The following is a 23,147-nucleotide window of genomic DNA, read 5'->3' on the forward strand; positions in this document are numbered from 1 at the left end:
ATCTTTGAGTGAATTTTCATGAATCCAACGTGAAGGGATTAGAGACAGTGTGCAGACAATTTATCATCAAAGAGAGGTGCATATTTCCACTTTTAGGCATTTTCATTCAAAGGGTGTAATACACCCTTGATTGCCAAAGTGTAATACACCCTTTGGCAATCAATCAAGCCATCTAAAGACCAATCAAGTTGCTATAGTGGACCCAACAAAATTATTTTCAACTGGCCTGCTGGTCATGTCCTAAGGCTGAAATTCATATTTTAAAAAATCCTTCTTGGCTCTTACCAGGTAGACGTCATTTCAGGGGCAGGGTCAGGACTCAAAAATACTGCAACATTGGGGTCCTAACTATAAGGAAAAAAACAGCCCCCCGTGTTTAAAAATGCTGTGACTATCAACTCTTAAAATTATGACTAAGTAACTTTCTCACCATTACAGAAAATATTCAAATAGTGTTTTACAGATCATAAAGGAAAGGAAAGAAAAGAGATCCACCATCTCTTTCTTGATCTAAGAGGCAGTAGATTTTAGGAAGGGGCCTATTACACTAGAGTTCCACCCAGCTGAATTTGGTGTTATTTTCCTCAGGCAGTTGTTTCAAATATGGTTATTAATATTTTAAAGAAAAGGATGAAGCTGGCAGGAAAACAGCATCCATCAGAATTCCTGCCACTTCTGTATCTTTTGCCCAAGTATAATACAAGGTAAAGTTGCTGTAGTCCTAAAAGACAAGACAGCTGCTTTCTTGTGAGACAGCAATGACTGTAGGTAGCTTAACTTAAGGACCACCATGCCTCAAGTGAGGAATGAGATTGCGAAGGTGGGACCTTTCCAGCAACGGCAGCCAATGCAGCAACTCAATCCATTTTCTTGGTATCTCTCTGCATTGTAAACCAGCTATCCAGCTAACTGAGCTAGCCAGGCCTATGTGCAACATATCTCTGCTTGGCACTAGCAGAAGTTACTTGCCAGGACCATAATTTGGTGAAAGCATGCTCCTTCATATTTTGAATGGCTGGTTTCCTTATATATCTACTGTGGTGTGATTTACTGAGGTGTGGCTACCAGTCAATCTCAGAGCAACCAATTTCTATCAGAAAGAAGACAATTTCTTTCAAAGAGAAGCTTTTACATCCTTAATTGTATATAGTTAAACTTTCCCTACCACTAACTCCCACAAAAGGTTCCCTCTATGCCCCGTTACTGAGGGAAAAAACTAACCAAATAGTGTCAGTGCTTATTCCATATCTCACCAATTTAAGAAGACTAGTGAATAGAAAACTCAATCTGTCTTGAACATAATTGCAGACTTGAGCATATTCAGAAGTCATATTCAATTTTTTTTGATGCATGAGCTGACCAATAAAGACAGAAAATGAAACTGATACCATTTGGCATGAGATCCACAGATAAAACTGACATAAGTCAAGAGGAAACACTTCCAGTGTTTTGTGTCATACCTGATATAAAAGAAGAGTCATTATGGCTGTCACAGATCAATCAGTTACAATCCAACACATCCTTGTTTGTCCCACAAGAAAGTTTCCTCAGTCTAATTTTATCTACTTCACAGTGACACCCTATCCATTATAGTTTGCAATTGGTTACTGAAAATTCTACAGGATTTCATTAAAAATTCCAAGAATATATGCCAACCACCTGCAGGATAAAATTCAGCAGTACTGAATAGTGCCATGTAACATTCATTCTATATCACTGGTAAACAATGACCAACTTCTCCATATTACTTTTTCGACTAGATTCCCTGCAGTGTGGAAACAGGCCCTTCAGCCTAATAAGTCCACACCACCTCTTGAAACATCCCACTCAGACCCAACACCCTATAATCCACACACCCTTGAATACTACAGGCAATTTAGCATGGCTAATCCACCTAGTCTGCACATCTTTGGACTGTGGGAGGAAACTCCACACAGACAGGTGCCCAAGGCTAGAATTGAACCCAGGTCCCTGGCACTGTGAGGCTGCAGTGCTAACCACTGAGCCACTGTGCCGCCCTGTACTACCCTGCTTCTTCATCTTGAATTCAACACTACCCAATCATTCAATCCACAATCTTCAACTGGGGGTCATTAATGATGACAATTCAATTGCACAAACCATATTTACGTGGAATTTTCAGAGAATGTGTGGGATATCCATTACTTGTGTTGATGGGTGAACTTACATGGACAATGAAGCACCTCTAGACAGAGAAATTTGCTTGATCTACCACTACCATTAATATCTATCCTATTCAGCTTTCAAATGTATAAACAAATTAAGGGTCAGGTTTACCCAATGACAGAAGGGATATCAGCAAAATGGTGTCTGAGGCCCACCTGTTGAGGTCTCACTCTGTACCATGAAATCTGAATTTTCATTTATGTTTCACGGAAGCAACTATCTTCAAATTGATCCTTCTTTTGTAACAGAATGTCTGAAACTCAATTCACGGGGTGGAGGCTGATGGTTTTATTTTACCATAGTGAAAATGGGAAAGTAAGTTGGAAATCAAAAGCCCCACCACACATCATGGTAGGGTGAAGGTCCGTATGTGCATTTGCCATGGAGGGAGCTGCACAAAGAAACCAGCAGCTGCCGCCACTGAGATTTTGGTGACTTGGGTGCCTGAAACACAGTGTGCAGTTTATACTCAAGAAAAGCAGGTCTGATCTTTATGGATATGTTTGGATAGTCAAAGAATCTTTTCTAAGAGACAGTGTAATCCCTTAGGTAGGGTCGGCAACACCTTTAGTGGATGTCAGTTGCCATTTAACTGCTTGATTGGAAGCTACAAGGATAATGGACTTGAAAGTGGAACGACAAATTCTAATTGACGTCATACTCTTGAATGAAATGTTAAAAAGGCAATATGTGGTAAGAGCACTGAAAATGTAGTGAATGAGTTTGTATGAAAACATGTGCTTTAATTCAAAATAATTAATTCAGCAACTGAAATTTAGAACTTTATTTTCTTTCATCTCTTCGCTTTCAAAAGTTAATTGGAGTAGATTACTTGCAGGTAAAAGAATGTCTGACAAGTGGGAAGCTTTCAAGAATGTGATAACAAGAGTTCAGAGCCATTATATTGCTGGTAGAGTGAAGAGTAAGGCTGGCAATATTAGGGAACAATGGGTGGACAAAGAAATTGATGTTCTAACCAAAAATAAAAGAGAATTTTACTTTAGATATAGGCAAATGAGTTCAAATGAATCTCTTAATCAATATAAAGAGTGTGGGAACATTCTCAAGAAAGAAATCAGAAAATCAAAAAAGGGATATGAGACAACATTGGCAGATAAGTTTAAGGATAATCCAAAGAGATTATACAAGCATTTTAAGAGTAAGTGGATAACTAAAGGGAGGGTAGGGCCCCTGAAAGATCAAGGATGGCATCTTTTTGTTGAACCCCAGGAGATGGGAGAGATACTAAATGAATATTTTGAGTCAGCTTTAACTGTGGAAAATGCAGTGGAGGTAAGAGAACTCAGGGAAATAAATATTGATGTTTTTAAAACAGTTCACATAATAGAAGAGGAAGCTTTGGAGGTCCTCGAGAATATGAAGGTGGCTAAATATACGGGACATGATCTAATGTATCCCAGTTGTCAGGGAGGAAATTGCAACGCCCCTTGGACAAATATTGGCATCGTCTATAAATATGGAAGAGGTACTTGATGCCTGGAGGTGGCTCATGTTATGCCTTTGTTTAGGAAAGTTTTTCAGGAGAAACCTGGGAGCTATAGACCTGCAAGTCTGACTTCAGTTGTGGAAAAATATGTTGGAGATGATTTTAAAATAGGATTTATAGACATTTAGAGAGGCAAAAATAGGGATAGTCAGCATAGCTCTGTATGAGGAAAGTCAGGTCTCACAAACTTTTATTGAGTGATGCTTACTTGGACTTTTATACTTAACTTTGTTAAGATTGCACAGTGAAAGGCTAATCAGTATTTAGGTCATAGGATTCAGGGTGAGCTTGACAATTGGATGCATAATTGGCTTGATGGTAAGAGGAAAAGAACACGGTAGTGGATGGTTGCTTTTCGGACTGGAGGCCTATCCAAAGCAACGTTCCACAGGGACATGTTCTGGGTCCTCTTTCATTTGTCATTTATAAAAATAATTTGAGTGAGACTATAGAAAGCATGGTTAGTAAGTTTGTGGATGACACTAAAATGTGTGCCATATTGGACAATGAAACCTTTCTAAGAACACAAAGTGATCTTGATCAAAAGGATCACGTGGCTGAAAAATGGCAGATCGATTTAAATCTGGATAAGGTATTGCATTTTGGTAAAACAAACAAGGCAGGCCTTACACGATTAATGGTGGCGCCTTGGGTAGTGTTGCAGAACAGCAGGACATAGGGTTCAGGTACATAATTTTTTGAAGTTTGAGTCACATATAGACAGGGTGGAAGGATCTTATTAAGTTGGAAAGGCTTCAGTACAGATTTGCCAGGATGTTGCCACGTATGGAAGGTTTGAGTTATAAAGAAAGGCTGGGAATTATTTTGCTGGAGCGTAGGAAATTGAGAGGTGACCTAATAGACTTTTATAATATCCTGAGGGGTATAGATAGGGTTAATGGTATGTATCTTTTCCCAAAGATGGGGGATTTCAAGACTAGGGAGCATATTTTTAAGGCAAGAAGAAAAAAAAATTAAAGAACAAGGCACTTTTTATTACACACAGATGGTGTTTCACATGGAGAATGATATTGCTGAGAAAGTAGTGCACGGTTAAAACATTTAAAAGACATTTGGATAAGTACATGAATAGGAAAGGTTTGGAGGGATATGGACAGGTGTATGTAGTGGAGACTATTTTAATTTTGGATTATGTTTAGCATAAACTAGTTGGTCTGAAGGGTCTGTTTCCATGCTGTATGACTATGATTCTACAAGATCAGAGGTCTGCCCAGGGTGTATAGTGGGTGAGATTGGGTAATGGAAATAGAAGTGCAAAAGGCGGAGGATGGGAGGCAAAGGTTGTCATGAGCTAGCTTGTGAGGGATGTATATCTGGCTACAAGGGCATATGTTGGCAGAGATTATTTCTTTTTGCTTAATTTGGGGAATGAGGACTTTGCTGGCTAGGCCAGTATTTACTGCTCTTTCCAAATTGCCCTTGAGAAGATGGTAGTAAACTGACTTCTTGAATTGCTGCAATTAGTTTGATGTAGAAACAGCAGTTGGAAGTGTGGGGGAGGGGATGGCAGTGTCTGAAATGGCACAGTTGGCAGGAATGGGATTTGGGGAGTATGTGGGAGTGAGAGTTAATTGTTTTTAAGAAGTAACTAAAACAGCCAAAACATCAGTGCACAGAGGCAGGCTTCCCACACTCAGCCCAGGCTCACCAGGGCAACCTCACAGTTCCGTCAGAATCAAAATCCCAACTTCCGGTTCACTTTCCTCCTGCATTAGGTTTGTGGAGCCAAATAATGTCCCAACTCTGCAGGCCTGACTCAGGAGCAACAATCCAACCCTTTTAAAGACTACCTCAACTGAATGTACATTCAGACAACAGCCCTTTCGTGGCAACAGTAACCAGACTCAAATAGAACAATGAACAAAGAAAATTATAGCACAGAAACACACCCTTCGGACCTCCAAACCTACACAGACATGTTATCCATCACAATTAAAATTCTTGACGCTTCTGGGAACCGTATCACTCGATTCCCGTCCTATTCACATATTTGTCAAGATACCCTTTAAAAGTAACGATTTTATCTGCTTCCACTACCTCCCCCAGCAGCAAGTTCCAGGCACCCACCAATCTCTGTGTAAATAAAACATATCTCATATATCACCTTTAAACCTTGCCCCCCACACGGAAACCAATGGCCCCCGGTAACTGAATTTTCTACCCTGGGAAAAATCTTCTGATTGCCGACTCTGTCCATGCCCTTCATAATCTTGTAGACCTCTATCAGGTCACCCCTCAACCTCTGTTGTTCCAGTGAGAACATTCTAAGTTTCTCCAACATCTCCTCAAAGCTAATGCCCTCCATACCAGGCAACAGCCTGGTAAATCTTTCCTGTATCCTCTCCAAAGCCACCACATCCTTCTGATAGTGTGGCGACCAGAATTAAATATAATATTCCAAATGTAGCCAAACTAAGGTTCTATAAAGTTCTATAAAGTATAACATTACCTGCCAAGTTTTAAACTCAATGCCCTGGCAGATGAAGGCAAGCATGCCATATGGGTAAGAGTTTCCTTACTCAGTATGTGGACAGACCGATGAGGGGAGAGGCCATTTTGGATTTGGTGCTCAGCAATGAGCCAGGACAGGTGTCAGATCTCGTGGTGGGAGAACACTTTGGCAACAGTGACCACAACAGCCCCACATTTACCATAGCCATGGAAAGGGAAAGGAGCAGTTACCAGGGGAAGATATTTAACAGACCAGTCAGCCTTACGTCTGTGGTCAGCAAGGTTTTGGAAAGAATTCTGAGGAATAGGATTTATGACTATTTGGAAAAGCATAGCATGATTAAAAGGAGTCAGCATGGCTTTGTGAGGAGCAGGTCATGCCTCACAAATCTTATTGAGTTCTTTGAGGAGGTCACGAGACAGGTTGACGAGGGTCGAGCCGTGGATGTGGTGTACATGGACTTCAGCAAGGCATTTGATAAGATTCCCCACGGCAGGCTCATTCATAAAGTCAGGAGGTATGGGATACAGGGTGATTTGGCTGTCTGGATTCAGAATTGGTTGGCTGACAGGAGGCAGAGAGTGGTTATAGCCTGGAGGTCAGTGCTGAATGGTGCCCTGCAGGGCTCTGTTCTTGGGTCTCTGCTCTTTGTAGTTTTTATAAATGACTTGGATGAGGAGGTTGAGGGATGGGTTAGCACGTTTGCTGATGACACAAAGGTTGGAGGTGCCGTTGATAGTATCGAGGGCTATTGCAGGCTTCAGCTAGACATTGACAGTATGCAGAGCTGGGCTGAGAAATGGCAGATGGAGTTCAACCTGGATAAATGCGAAGTGATGTATTTTGGAAGGTCGAACTTAAATGCTGAATATAGGATTAAAGGCAGGATTCTCGGCAGTGTGGAGGAACAGCGGGATCTTGGTGTTCAAGTGTATAGATCCCTAAAAGTTGCCACCCAAGTGGATAAGGTTATTAAGAAAGCATATGGTTTTTGGCTTTCATTAACAGGGGGATCGAGTTTAAGAGCCGCGAGGTTTTGTTGCAGCTCTACAAAACCCTGGTGAGACCACACTCGGAATATTGTGTCCAGTTCTTGTCGCCCTATTGTAGGAAAGATGTGGAGGCTTTGGAGAGGGTGCAAAGGAGGTTTACCAAGATGCTGCCTGGACTGGAGGGCATGTTTTACGACAAGAGGTTGATTGAGCTCAGACTTTTCTCACTGGAGAGAAGGAGGAAGAGAGGTGACCTGATCGAGGTGTACAAGGTAATGAGAGGTGTGGATAAAGCCGATAGCCAGAGGTTTTTCCCCAGGACAGGATTGACTGCCATGAGGGGTCATAGTTTTAAGGTGTTTGGAGGAAGGTATAGAGGAGACGTCAGAGGGAGGTTCTTCATCCAGAGAGTTGTGAGCGCATGGAATACTTTGCCAAAGGTAGTCGTGGAAGCAGAGTCATTAGTGACATTTAAGCGACTGCTGGACATGCACATGGACAGCAGTGAATTGAGGGGAGTGTAGGTTAGGTTATTTTATTTTTGGATTAGGATTAATGCACGGCACAACATCGTGGGCTGATGGGCCTGTACTGTGCTGTACTTTTCTATGTTGTATGTTCTATGTCTTATTGATGACCTTCTCCACTTGTGTTGCCACTTGCAGTGACCTGTTTACCTGTATACCCAGATCCCTTAAGGGTTCTGCCATTTACAGTATATTTTCCATCTGGATTAGCCCTTCCAAAATGCATTACCTCACATTTTTCCAGATTAAACTCCATCTGTCATCTCTCTACCCTGCCCTGATATCTATAGCCCCTGATGGTCCTCTTTGCTATCAGTAATTCCACCAAACCTTTGTGGTATTGGCAAACTTGCTAATCAGACCAGACACATTCACCTCTACATCATTTATATATATTACAAACAGCAAAGGTCTCAACACTGAGCCCTGAAGAACATCCCTCCATTCACAAACCCATTCTTTCACTGCCACCCTCTGTCTTCTATGATTGAGCCAGTCGTTTATTCATCTCGCAAGCTCACCTCTGACCCCGTGTGACTTTACCTTCTGTATCAGCCTGCCAAGAGGGACCTTGTCAAAGGCCTTACTGAAGTCCATGTAGAAAACATCCACTGCCCTACCCTCATCGATCATCTTGGTTACTTCCTCAAAAAACTCAACCAAGTTTGTGAGAAATGACCTCCCCTTCACAAAAGCATGTGCCTCTCATTAATATACCCTCTGATTTCTTGACTCGAAGAATCATCTCCAATAATTTCCCTACCACTTACATAAGGCTCACTAGCTTGTAGTTAGGTGGAATATCATTTCCACCCTTCTTAAACAAAGGAACAACATTGGCTATTCTCCAAATCTCTGGGACTTCCCCTGTAGCCAGTGAGAATACAAAGAATTCCCTCAAGACCCCAGCAATTTCCTCTCTTGCCTCCCTCAGTATACTGAGGTATATCCCATTAGGACCTGGGGACTTGTCTACCTTAATGTTTTTCAAGATCCCCAACACTTCCTCCCTTTTGATCTCAACCTGATCCAACCTACCCTTCTCCACACTCATCATCCATCAAGTCCTTCTGTATGGTGAATACTATACAAAGTACATGGAATAGTGTAGGTTAGATGGGCTTCAGATCGGTATGACAGGTCGGCACAACATCGAGGGCCAAAGGGCCTGTACTGTGCTGTAATGTTCTATGTTCTATGTTCTATGTACTCATTTAATACCTTATCTATTTCTTCTGGCTCCACACGTAAATTCCCTTCCCTGTCCTTGAGTGGACCAACTGTCTGCCTGGCTACCCCCTTGCTCTTTACATATGTATATAAAGCCTTGGGATTTTCTTTGGCCCTGTTGGCCAATAACTTTTCACGGCCACTTTTAGCCCTCCTGACTCCTTGCTTAAGTTTCTTTTGACTTTCTTTACATTCCACCCTTGCTTCATGTGTTCCCAACCTCCTCGCCTTGATAACTGTCTCCTTTTTCTTTTTGATTAGGCACACAATATCTCTCATTGGAACCAAACACAAGCCAGTAAGACCCTGAAATGAAGACTGGTGATGGTAAAAAACAAAATCTGTGCCATGACCCAAAGTTAATGTTGGAAATAAACCTAGAAGTGAAGCTCTGCGATGTTTAGCGCCGGTTAGTCACTGACTTTGAATTTTCCCCATGCACAGTGGAACAGAAAAAAACCTGCAAAACTGATGATGGAGGAGCAAGAGAATGCCTACAAAAATACATGAAGTTATCAACAGGAAGAGATTGAGGGATCACAGGGATTAAATACGTCTCCTCAAATCTGAAGCCTATAGGAAAGGTTAAACATTAAAAGAAAGATTAAGGGAGTGTATCCGTGCAAAACTAGGAAAAAGGCAAGATAGATAGGACTAGGTCAATTGCCCATGCTGCAAATACTTCAATAATCAATATCAGAAAATATGGAAGCCCTGATCAACCTGTGTATTGGCTAAGCTGGCACCAAAAATTAAACAAATATCATATTGTGGCAGGTTTCAGTAAGAAGCCAAACATGGGTTATATCAATGTATTGTTGAGCATGATCAATGGTAATAAAAATGCTACATTTGTTAAACAAGGTAAGAAACTGGACATGTTAAAGGAATTGCACTTATATTCTTGAGTATAGCCACTGAGAATGTCCAAAGGAGTTATAACATAGAGACATGAGATAGCATGCAACAGTAGCCTGCGTCGGTAGCATTCCAAAAAAGATGACTTCTTGCACCATCCTCTGTATATAGCTGTTTCGCTTCACTTACAAGTGTGCAGATCTCACATTTCTACAAGTGGGAGTGTTGTGTGAGAGCTGGCAACCATTCATTACCCCAGGCCAGCAAAAATTGTTGGACAGGAGAATCGTCATTGGAATTAAGGAATCAGTTCCCACTCACCAATGCAAATTGCTCCCAAAATGGCCTGACATGAAAATCAAAATCCATGACTACAAAGGTACCCTAGATTTAGCAAAATTATATTGCAAAGACTTAGTGTGTTAGGGTCCCATAACTGCTTAAAATATAGATTAATTTTGTCTAGTATCTTCACAATAGAGTGTTCCAGATTTTTTAATCACATCTGTGGCAATGAAAAATAAATTCTTTGCTGTCTTTAGTTGTGTCTGTTATTGTAACCTTCTCCAGAAACCAGCCATTTCCTGTGAAATAGAAAGGAAACAGGAAGACTGAGGATAACATGTAGAGCAGTGAACATTCAGACTTTTTTCATGCTAGTGATAAATTTACAAAATTGCAAAGACGATAAACTGAAATGTTTGACGAATGACATGAGAAAACATAAACCTTCACTGTATTTTACATGAAATATCATTTACTTTATATCTAATATATCAGAAAAAAACATAAGCAAACAACACTTTTAAGATTACATAAGTCTGCACTGATCAATGAATACACAGAAAAGTAAACTTAAAAAATCTTACAGTTGACTAAAAAGGACAAGTAGCTTAATTCAAGTCTAACCAGTAAGGGACTAGCCTTTTATTTAATTTGCAGTATTAAATGCAGATAAGATTCTTCTTCACAAATAGAAATGATGGAAAAAACATTCAGCATGTGCTAACTTATGCTAAAAATGTTAGTTACATGTTGATACAAAAATTATGAGGGCACAACTATCAGGAAAGTTCTTTACTCTAGAAATGGGACTGAAAGAATACATGTTAGAGTTCTTTAAAATTAAGGAAAAGTTTGATAGACTAGATGTTGACAGGATGTTTTTACTTACTGAATCGAATCATTTATTGTCATGTGTATTCAATATAAAAAAGTGAAAAGTGTGTACCTACACCATGCATTGGTGCCATTCACATTAACTTAAAATAAAGAAACATAACTTAAACACAGTCAACTCTTCCTTTTCTGCTGCTACAGTCCTGCCCTGGCTTCACCAGCCCATGCCATGCATTCACCAGAGTCTTGCTCCAGGATTCATTGCCCATGCCATTACTGCTGCAACAGTTCCGCTCTGGGCTTCCCAGCCCACACCATGTTGTTGCTAGGGGCCCACTCCACATGGAAGCAAGAGTCCCACTCCGAGCTTCAAAAGCTGGTGAACTCCGTAGACACGCTGCCTCTGAGAAAAAGAGAAAGCGGACGAAGAGGACAAGCCTGGGTGCAGAAGTCTGGGTACTGCCTACTCGGCTGCTGCCATCTTGTTGGTATTCTAAAAACGTCGGTAATTTTTAGTACGCTCAGCCCTCATTTTGCACCTTTACAATACAGTACTGATAATTTGGAGACAATGTAGAGATCTACCAGAAGTAAATGGTAGAATTTGCTCATTTTGAACACATTCTTGCACAATGAAAATAAAGAAGGGGTATAGACAATGCAATGCCATCCCTACTACCAGAAGTAAATGGTAGAATTTGCTCATTTTGAACACATTCTTGCACAATGAAAACAAAGAAGGGGTATAGACAATGCAATGCCATCCCTACTAAGAATCCACAAATCGTGTAACTTATGGCATTTCCTACTGGAAAGCAGCTTATATGTATCTCATGACTGAGAACTTAAATTATGTTTAAAAAACAAATGACATTTGGTGGGATCAGTGCTCACTTTACCTATTAATCCAGACATCCACATTATCCAACTAGTAATCAATCAAAATGCTACTAGATACTCCTTCCCAGCACATTTTATTAACAAGATAATAAAATGTGAGGCTGGATGAACACAGCAGGCCAAGCAGCATCTCAGGAGCACAAAAGCTGACGTTTCGGGCCTAGACCCTTCATCAGAGATTATCTTGGAATTCTCCAGCATCTGCAGTTCCCATTATCTCTGATACATTTTATTAACAGTTGCCTTTTTCCCCCACTGGACAAATAACACTACATTTCAAAATAAGTACATTATACCATGCTATTTAATACAAAAACCTAAAATGTTTGTCTGCTTTTGAGGGTAATCTCAGAATGTAAACATTACCAGCCATTGTTTTCACTTCTGAGAGATTGAATTATGGCAAACTAGTACTGATAAAAATACAGAGAACTGTCAAAAATAAGAAATAAAAAGCATGAAAAAATTTCTGACCTGCACCTTGGGCAATGTAGTCAATCTCAAGCTTTTGTAAGTTGCCAAAGTGTTCAGTATTCAATTGGAAGATATCAATCTATACAATGATTAGGGATTGTTGTATATACTCTTAGAAGCAAAATATTGATGTCAAATATACAACATTTTCAGGTTATTACATGCATATAAAGCAACCACACGACTATTTCTATGGGCTGAATTTGATGTTCCCTCTCCAGCAGGTTTGAATAAAGTGATAATGTAAAATTCAGTCACTGTCCTTCCAATTCCTGACCCATGTCACTTTTTACAGAAGAGGACCATGGGTAGAAGTGGCCCAGGTGGCCTGCCCATTTCTGGGCCTCTCAAGGTCCTAACATAGTCAATTCATGACCATTTAAAGACCGACTCTTACTTCCATCAATATTGTAGTATTCCAGGTGTAGGAAGCCTGGAACCTCAGTCATATGGGCTTCTGTTGGGCAAGGTGATGGGGTCAGCCTCCTCTTCAGAACCCTTGGGAAAACTAGAGGGATGCCTAGTGTAAGAAGGATTGCAAGGACCCAAAAAATCCAAACTTGTAACTTTTCTTTAATTTCAATACCAAAGACGTTATAAAAACTATATGGATTGAATGGGGTTTCTGAAGGAGATAACACGATAAGATAGAGACAAGAGTTTCTTTAGGAAAACATGTGGAAAAGTGCAGTTGAGAAATTCTGTGGCTTAAACCCTGAAAAATTCACCTGTCTAAAGTGGAGCTCAGCACTCATGTTTGCAACACAAACACTATCAAATCCTTGGTTCAGAATGAAATATAAGACTTTGGTGTGCTCCCATTCCTTCTATGGTATAATAGGTATTTATTTGTTTCTGATGGGTTGAAGGAAATTCACCATGGCATCTTGCCACATATACAAATGCAAATGCACAGATTTAGAACAATATATCTGTTCAGTGGCCTAATTTTTGTTTGACAATCAATTGCTTTCTAGTCACCGAAATTAATCATGACCATTAGTTAAATGTAATTTTGGCCTTTTTTACCTTATAGTTGTGCGGCCTCAAATAATGCAAGGGTCACCAATACCTTCCGAAACACAAGGATATGGTGCCTGTCATCTTGCCATTATCCAGTCGATGCCACCACCAGTGAACTGCACCCTTGATGTCAAAGGCACTCAATATCACCACAACTTTGGAAATTCAGCTCTTTTGTTCATGCTTGGACCAAGGTTGTAATAAGATCAAGAACTGAATAACCATGTGGGAACACAAACTGGGCACCATTGAGTAGGTTACTGCTGTGCAAGTGCTGCTTTATAGCACTGTTGATGGCAGCATTCATCACTTTCCTTATGGTCAAGAATTGACTGGTGGAGTGGAAATTGGTTGGTAGACATAGAAGAGGCTGGAAGAACACAGCAAGCTAGGCAGCGCCTGGAAGAAAGGAGCAGTCAATGCTTTGGGTATAGCCCTTCTTCAGGATCAATTGGTTCAGTTGAATTTGTCCTGTTTTTAGTGCACAAGCTATTCCCAGATAATATTTCATATCGTTGGGTAGATGCCAATGTCGCAGCTGTGTTAAAATAAAGCTCAGCTAGGTACTAAGCATGTTCTGGAGCATGTCTTTAGTACTATTGCCAGAATGTTACCCAGGCCCATAGCCTTTGCAGCATCCAATGCCTCAGCTGTTTCTTCATATCACGTGGAACAAACTAAATTGGATGAAAACATTGGCGATTAGCATTGGCGATTATGGGGATTTCTGGAGGATGCAGAGATGCATCAGCCACTTTACATTCCTAGCAAAAGACTTGTGAATACTTCAGCCTTATCTTTTGCATTGACATGCTGAGCTCCCCCTTATTTGGACCCTCCTCCAGCAGCAAGCTGTTTTAATGAGGATGAGGTTTATTTGTCATCAGTTCCCTTACCACCTGCCATAGTCCCAATCCAGCAATAACATCTTTTAGGACTTGACCAACTCAATCTGGAGTGCTGAACATTGAGATTCTCCCACACAGAGTACATTCAGCACCCATGCCACCTCAGTGATTCCTCCAAGTGTTGTTCAACATGGATGAGTACTATTTTATCAGCCAAGGGGGAATGTGATAGTGAAAAGGAGCTTTCTTTGTCAATGTTTCATCAGATACCATTAAATTTTTTAGGGCCTATAATCAATGTTCAGGAATGTCAGGGCAAATCCCCTGCAACATTGTACCAACCTCTGCTGGGTATGTCCTATCAGAACAATAGGGCTAGTGTTGGCAGTGACTGAAACATTCCGATGTCTGAAATTTTATGTGAGCATGAATACAAGTCAAAATGCTGCTCTTCCAATTTTGACACCACCCCCACCAGATGTAAGGTGGAGTTTGCAGGTCTGTCATTGTCATTTCCGGTCCCTAGATCGATGCCACTTAGTTCATCTGGCTTCATTCCTTTTCTGAGATTTTCTAGTCATTATTACAATTGAGTGGCTTGCTCAGCCATTTCAGAGGACAGTTGGGTCCCCCAATCTGGAGGCACATATAGGCCAGGCCTGGTAAGGAAGGCAGTTTCCTGGTCAGTACATCAGTGAACCAGACAAGCAACAATGATTTCATTATCATTATTTGGCTTTAAACACCATTTTTTAAAAATGCAAATTCCACTATCTGCTGTGGCCTCCAGATGTCAAGACCAGCTGCCATGAGTTGAGACTCACTCCAGTTCCATGGCCATTCAGTATAGAATCAACACCTCACCAAATACCACTTCCTGGCCCTCATGGCATTGTTAATGAAACATCAAAATAGGTTGTAGAAGAGCACATAGAAGAGAATATTAGGAATTAAAGCTTGACTGCTTTGATTTATGTGATACTACTCATGTTAAGCTAAAGATGAACTAAATTTTTGTTTCAGTTAATCATGGAGCCCCATTTTAGATATTCCAATAATCAGCTTATGGTTTGCTCACACTTACTGTAATCTAAGCCACTGACTGTGGCCTGTTCACTTTTGCATTATATTAAGCTTCAAGGTAATACTCTCTACAACATATGGAGGCTGCTTTTTCTTATTTTGCAGTATCATATGGAGGTTAACTATGCACATATTTTGTTCACAGAGACTTCATTAACATTTAGACATTTCATGGTCACAGCGTTCAGTCTGTATCTATTCTCTGGTTTATTAATCTTGGGGCTTTCTGTCAGAAACAAAAGTATGCCTCCATCAGTATATTCTTATTCAATCAGGTTATGACACAGTTAACACAATTATTCATCACAAAAAAATTAACATGCTGTCATCTGTTTGGTGTAATGATTTCAAAATTATCTTTATTTGCAAGTGTCGATGTCAATGGAAAAGCTGTGCTCTGTAGAAGAAGGCAATTAGATGCCGAAGACCTCTGCGATGGTACTGACAGTTTCAAGTAATAACGCATCAAACCTTGCATTATTCATAGACTCTGGGGTCTGCAGTTCACAATTCCCTGGTGGAGTAGTCATCATGACAGGAATTTCCATTAGAAGGTAAGAAGCAAAATAAGGATCAGATCATTCTAATCCTTGAGTCTGATCTGTTGCCTCAATTCAACTTTCTTGTTCATTCCAGATTCCTTGAAATAGACAGATTTATGCTATCTCAGCCTTTGAGTAGTTCAATGATGGTGCATCGATAAATCTATGGATAGAGTTTTCCAAAGGTTCACAGCACTTTAAGTCAAAAAGTTTCTCTTGAATGATTAGCCCATTATTGTGTGATTATGTCCCCAAAATCTACATTCCAGAGTCAGGGAAACCTTTCAGTGTCTATCCTAATAAATCCTTCCATAATCTTATATTTTCAATGAGATCGTTCTTCTTTCTTCTAACCATCAGAAATAACACGGATTTGCAGTTTACTCAACCTTGAATTATACAGCAGCCCTCACATCTTAGGAACCAATTTAGTGAACTTTTATTGTACAATCTTCAACATAGGTTGAACCTCTGTAGGTTCTACTTCCATAATTCAGCAACCTTGAGATCAGATCTTTGCTGGAGCAGAGAATTTGTAGCACCACAGATGGTTAACAGTCTCTAGGCCTCATCCTGACCCAAGCATAGCGATTGCAGCCCATGACTGAACATGGTTGCCCCAGCCTGATTCTGCCCCTCATGGGAAAATAGCAGTACTGTCATCAGACCAAATCACATGCACAATCACGGAAGTGGTAGGCCCAAAGAGTGTGACACAAGGGAGTGTGAAAATGCTACAGCTTTAAGAGATTACTTTGTCCTGGATTTTTTTTTGAAGAGAGGTTTTAAGGCAGAAGTACCAAGCAGAGTACCAAACCACTAAAGTAAACAACTTGTGAGGCCTGGGAGGTTTTTTTAAAATGTTGGAACAAAGAAGCAGCCTGAATGGGTGTGGTCATTATCCCACAGAGCCAGGATTTTTAGTTAACTTTCAGCATTGGGGTCTTGAAGAGGTAGGAGTTATTTTTGTCCTTCTCTTGGTTACAGCCTAAAGCTGGGGGTTCTGTGCCTGCTATACATTGCAAATGAGACAATCGATGTTCTGAGTTTACCTTTTGCCAGGAATGTGTTTATGGGATGTTATTATATTGGAACAGTTAGTGAGTAAAAGTTATTATATCTATTCTTTTGTTAAGGTCTCTAATAGAGTTAAGTAATTCCAATTCCTTCTTTCGTTTGTTGTGTTTTAAATATAATAGATGAATAAAGTGTGTTTTACTTTAAATTTGGTAGTTTGACCAATAAAGTTGTATCTGGAATGCAAAACCTTATTCTTACCTTTAAAATAAACGAAAAGGGTCTAGACCGTACCTTCTGAATATTTTGAGGGGGCTTGGCCTGCTCCACAACAGGAGGTGCTAACTCCACAAGAGTGCCTTCCATTAAATGCATAGACTAAAACTATACACAGTATTCAAGGTGGTATTTCACCAATCCCTGCACAATTGTGACAAGATCTCTTTATTCTTTTATTCCATCGCTTGCAATAAAGGCCAAAATGCCAATTCCCTTCCAAAGTGCATACTGTATCCACATGGTGACTTTGTGTCATTTTTGTGCATATCTAAGCCTCTCTGAATATTTTTAGTGTAAGATGTAGATCTCTTATAATTATTCTGCTTCTGCATTCTTATAGCCACAACAAATAATCTGACATTTCTTACATTATATTCTTTCTATCAACATGCTGCTCACTCACTTTACATATCCATAACTCTTTGCAGCCTCTTGGTGTCCTTACCACAGCTTGCATTCCCACCCAGTTTTGTAAGTCAGAGAACTTAGATGAGGAGACAGAGAATAATATGTCTAAATCATTAATATAGGCTATGCATAGCTGAGGTCCAAACGCTTATTATTGTGGCTTTCCGGTTGCCACACCTGCAAATTGGACAATGCCCCATTTATCCTCATTTTCCCCTTAACCAGTCCTTTATTCATGCTGATATAATACATCAACTCCATGAACCCTTATCTTATGTTAACCTTTGTGTATATCAAATGCCATTTGGAAATGTAAATATTTTCAATCTATGGGGTTCCCAATTATTTACTCTTCAGCTAGATACTCAGAAAACTTCAATCTTCAAACAAGATTTCTCTGTCCAGATTGAGCCTTTCTTATAATGCAAAATTGTAAAGTATGCAACAGCTATTGTTATTTACCATAACATATTTACATGCTCTCAAAGGTATTTGCTGACTTGTCTAGGCACTTGATTCAGCCCTTTTGATAATCTACATTACCTTTTGGGCCTAGTCAGAAAGTATCCCTCAGTCAGCTTCTTGAATATCTATGGCTAAATTTCACAGAATGCAAGTGCCACAGCAACTTCCTAATTGCTATGTTTTGACATTTATATCCATTATTGTACATAATAAACAATTTGACATTTGGAGTGGAATGCTTTCCTTCTAATATCCAAATTGTCAGATAAAGACAGATAGTGAGGTCTTCACGAGGGTCCTCGTGGTAGACTGGTTAGTAAGGTTAGATCATATGGGATCCATGAAGAGGTAGCCAATTGGATACAAAATTGGTTTGACGGTAGAAGACAGAGGGTGATGGTAGAGGGCTGTTGTTCAGACCAGAGAACTGTGAACAGTCGTGTGCCTTAAGGATCGGTGCTGGGTCCATTGTCCTTCGTCATTTATATAAATGATTTGGATAAGAATTACAGGAGGCATAGTTAGTATGTTTGCAGATAACACCAAAATTGGTGGTATAAAGGACAACAAAGAACGTTATCCATGACAACAACAGGATTGTAATCAACTGGGCCAATGTGCTGAGGAAGGCAGATAGAGTTTAATTTAAATAAATGCAAGTGTTGTACTTTGGTGAGAAAAACCAGGGCAAGACTTCCAAAATTAATGGTAGGGCTCTAGGGAGTATTGTCAAACAGAGAGACCTAGAGGTACAGGTACACGGTTCTTTGAAAGTGGCACCACAGGTAGACAAGTTGATGAAGAAACTGTCTGGCATGCTGGTCTTCATTGGTCACAGCATTGAGTACAGCAGTTTAGACATCATGTTATGGCTGCACAAGTCATTGGTAAGGCCACATTTGAAGCACTACATACAGTTCTGGTAGCCCTGCTATAGGAAGGATGTTATTAAACTGGAAAGGGTGCAAAAAAATTTACAAGGTTGTTGCCATAGAATCTCTACAATTTGGAAACAGGCCAATCAGCCCAATAAGTCACAACACCCTCCAAAGAGCATTCCACCCAGACCCATCCCCATCCCCCTACATTCCTCCTGTTTAATTTACACACCCTGAACAGTAGAGGCATCTGGATGTGAGTTTGCTCGCTGAGCTGGAAGGTTAGTTTTCAGATGTTTCGTCACCATTCTAGGTAACATCATCAGTGAGCCTCCGACGAAGCGCCGGTGTTATGTCCCGCTTTCTATTTATCTGGTTAGGTTTCCTTGGGTTGGTGATGTCATTTCCTGTTCTTTTTCTCAGGGGATGGTAGATTGGCTCCAAGCCAATGTGTTTGTTGATGGAGTTCCGGTTGGAATGCCATGCTTCTAGGAATTCTCGTGCATGTCTCTGTTTGGCTTGTCCTAGGATGGATGTGTTGTCCCAATCAAAGTGGTGTCCTTCCTTACTGTATGTAAGGATACGAGTGATAGTGGGTCATGTCGTTTTGTGGCTAGTTGATGTTCATGTATCCTGGTGGCTAGCTTCCTGCCAGTTTGTCCAATGTAGTGTTTGTCACAGTTCTTGCAAGGTATTTTGTAGATGACGTTCGTTTTATTTGTTGTCTGTATAGGGTCTTTTAAGTTCATTAGCTGTTGTTTTAGTGTGTTGGTGGGTTTGTGGGTTGGTGGGTTCACAAAAGAGGAGGAAAATAACAACAAACTGCCATTCCTAGATGTCACAGTAGAGCGAACAGCCAAGGGGGAACTTCAAACCAGCGTCTACAGAAAAACAACACATACGGACCAAATACTGAACTACAGGAGCAACCATCCCAACACCCACAAACGAAGCTGCATTAGAACATTATTCCAACGAGCCACCATACACTGCAGCACAAAGAAACTACGCAGAGCAGAGGAAAATCACCTATACAGTGTATTCAAAAAGAATGGGTACCCTATGAACCCAGTCCGCCGATTTCTCAGCAACAAACCCAAACAAACAGACAAAATGGACTCAGAAACCATAACCACTCTCCCCTACATCAAAGACATTTCTGAAATGACTGCCAGACTACTCGGACCCCTTGGCATCAGGGTAGCCCGCAAACCCACCAACACACTAAAACAACATCTAATGAACTTAAAAGACCCTATACAGACAACAAATAAAATGAACGTCATCTACAAAATACCTTGCAAGAACTGTGACAAACACTACATTGGACAAACTGGCAGGAAGCTAGCCACCAGGATACATGAACATCAACTAGCCACAAAACGACATGACCCACTATCACTCGTATCCTTACATACAGATAAGGAAGGACACCACTTTGATTGGGACAACACATCCATCCTAGGACAAGCCAAACAGAGACATGCACGAGAATTCCTAGAAGCATGGCATTCCAACCGGAACTCCATCAACAAACACATTGACTTGGAGCCAATCTACCATCCCCTGAGAAAAAGAACAGGAAATGACATCACCAACCCAAGGAAACCTAACCAGATAAATAGAAAGTGGGACATAACACCAGCGCTTCGTCAGAGGCTCACTGATGATGTTACCTCGAATGGTGACGAAACGTCTGAAAACTAATCTTCCAGCTCAGCGAGCAAACTCACATCCAGAACCTCAACCTGAGCTACAAATCTTCTCAAAACTCGCTAGTAGAGGCATTTTAAATGGCCAATCACATCTACGGACTGTGGTAGGAAACCAGAGCAAAACCACACAGACACAGGGAGAATGTGCAAACTCTACACAGACAGTCGCCCATGAGTAGAATCAAACCCAGGACCCCAGCACTGTGAGGCAACAGTGCTAACCACTGAACCACTGTACCAAGACTGAACGTTTGTGTTATAAGGAGAAGCTAGATAGGTTGAGACCTTTTCCAGAGCATAGAAGGCTGAAGGGCAACTTTATAGAGGTTTATAAAATTATGACAGACACAGATAAGGTAAATAGCCAAGCTCTTTTCCCCAAGATAAGGGAGTCCAAAACTATAGAGAATAGGTTTAAGGTGGGAGAGGAAAGATTTAAAAGGTACTGAGGTAGAATTTTTTTCATGCAGAGGGTGGTACGTATATGAAACAACCTGCCAATATTTATAAGACATTTGGACAAGTACACTGATAGGAAATGTTTAGAGGGAAATGAGCCAATGCAGCTTAGTGGAACTAGTTCAATTTAAGAAACTTGTTAAGCATGGACAAGTTGGATTGAAGGGTCTGTTTACATTCTATATGAGCCTATGACTCTAGATAAGTCAAATGAATAGACCACCGCATCTTTGGGAATGAAGAAAGCCTGCAAATTTGAAAGTTTCTGTCCCTTTATTACAAAAAATATAGGGCTTTGTTAATGGCCAAGTACCCTTTGGAAGGTATTATCACCTCATGAATGCAGGCAATTAACACTTCCAGCTATTACACAGATCACCCATAGCTGACCTGAAGGCTGAGGACACTTAAAAAAATCAGTGTTATGGTTACTTTCACTTGTCATAATGTGCAAACAGTTGATCGTGGCTTCAAGTATTCTTTTTTAATGAATTCTGCTGACTTATGTTTTCATTGGCAAAACAGTCTAATGGCTCACCGCAGTTTTGGTTCTGGTATGTTCCACATTGCCTGAAACCTTTCTGAGGTACAAGTGGGAAAAATAATTAGTAGGATGTTATCTGTACCATGAAATATCATTCTCATAATTTCTTACTTTAGCTGATTCATGTCCCTCGAACCTTCTAGTAAAGTATAGCGGCATGTCCTTTGATGCCCATGACTAAGCTCCAGCAAAGCGTGATGATGGGGTGCGCATCTTTTATGAGCAATTTAGCACATCAGTGATACATAAGGAAAATCGGACTGTGAGCAGAGCTTTTTTAAAATTACGCAAATGCCAAAAAGCAAAGTTCAGAGATTCAGGTAAAAGGCTTGGGGATACTTATGTACTCCAGTTCAACATACAAATTATGTAATGAAGGTTACATTGATGTCCTTCATCTCCAGATGCAGATTGATGTCAGTACTTTGGGGTATTACAGCATGTTCATTACACCAGTAGATGGAGAGGAAGAACGATGGAAATTATCTGGAGAATTTAAAGCGCTGCTGATGAAAATAGGCAAGAAAAGTCGCATAATTCACTTGGTGTTCACTGTGAGCTATTGTACAAAAGCACATGTTAGAAAAGTTTTCTCACTGAGAATAGTCATAGAATCCTTACAGTAGGGAAGTATGCCATTCTGCCCATCGAGTCCACACTAACCGTCTGAAGAGTATGCTACCCCCTACCCTATCCTTGTAACCGCACATTTCCCATTGCTAACCCTAGCCTGCACATCCCTGGACACTGCAGGCAATTCAGCATAGTCAATCCACCTAATCTGTACATCTTTGGACTGTGGGTGGAAACCAGAACACCCAGAGAAAATCCATACAGACACGGGAAGAATACGCAAACTCTACACAGACAGCCACCCAAGGTGGCATTAATCCTGGGTCCCTGGCGCAGTGAGGCAGCAGAGATAACCACCAAGACACCATAGAAAATATAGTGATTTTGCATACGTATTCCATAGTTAAGGCAAAATGCAAGGAAATTCTAGGCCACAAATTTCCACTGTCACTTGTATTACCATCCTATTTCAAACATCTGATAGTGTGGCAATAGCACTTCTGGCCTTAAATCTGCTCCTTCCTCAAGTCTCAGGGAAATCCCTCCCACCTCTCTAATGCATCATACTGGAGAAGTAAAAGTTAAGGCATTGCAGTAATCTGCTTTGCTCAATAAAATCAGACTAAAATTGTCATAAAACACATTGACTAATAGTAAGAAAACTTAGGTCACAACATTTAGAAAGTGGAATATGTACATTTTAATATTCAAATTCCAATTGTGGTCTTTGCAAAACTTCAGTGGATTACTTGATCTAATAAGTTGCCTTGAACCTGTGTCACCACTTTTGCCATATATGACAATAAAATGACAATTAGCTTTTGTACCACCATTCCAAAAATCTCCAGTGGCAATAAGGATCTCGCGCTTCATCACTAATAGTAAAATCCTAAATTAATGTCTCATAAATCAATTTTCTTTCTACGACTTAATTATTGAATTAATAGAAACTCTACCATTAATTCATTGATTAAGTATGATAGACAAATTTAAAATAATTTAAGCTCAGCATTAAACAAAATAGCGGTAAAATAACACCTTTAATA

The 23,147-nt window shown here is 40.3% G+C and overlaps 1 protein-coding gene across 3 annotated transcripts in view; it reads right to left on the reverse strand.

The window, feature by feature from the left end:
* Nucleotides 1-23,147, reverse strand: part of LOC125451593 (oxygen-regulated protein 1-like) — a 179,394-nt gene that overhangs the window by 59,789 nt on the left and 96,458 nt on the right. The window lies entirely within an intron of this gene.

This window comes from Stegostoma tigrinum, chromosome 5 (genome assembly GCF_030684315.1).
Source record: "Stegostoma tigrinum isolate sSteTig4 chromosome 5, sSteTig4.hap1, whole genome shotgun sequence".
Classification (NCBI taxonomy): domain Eukaryota; kingdom Metazoa; phylum Chordata; class Chondrichthyes; order Orectolobiformes; family Stegostomatidae; genus Stegostoma; species Stegostoma tigrinum.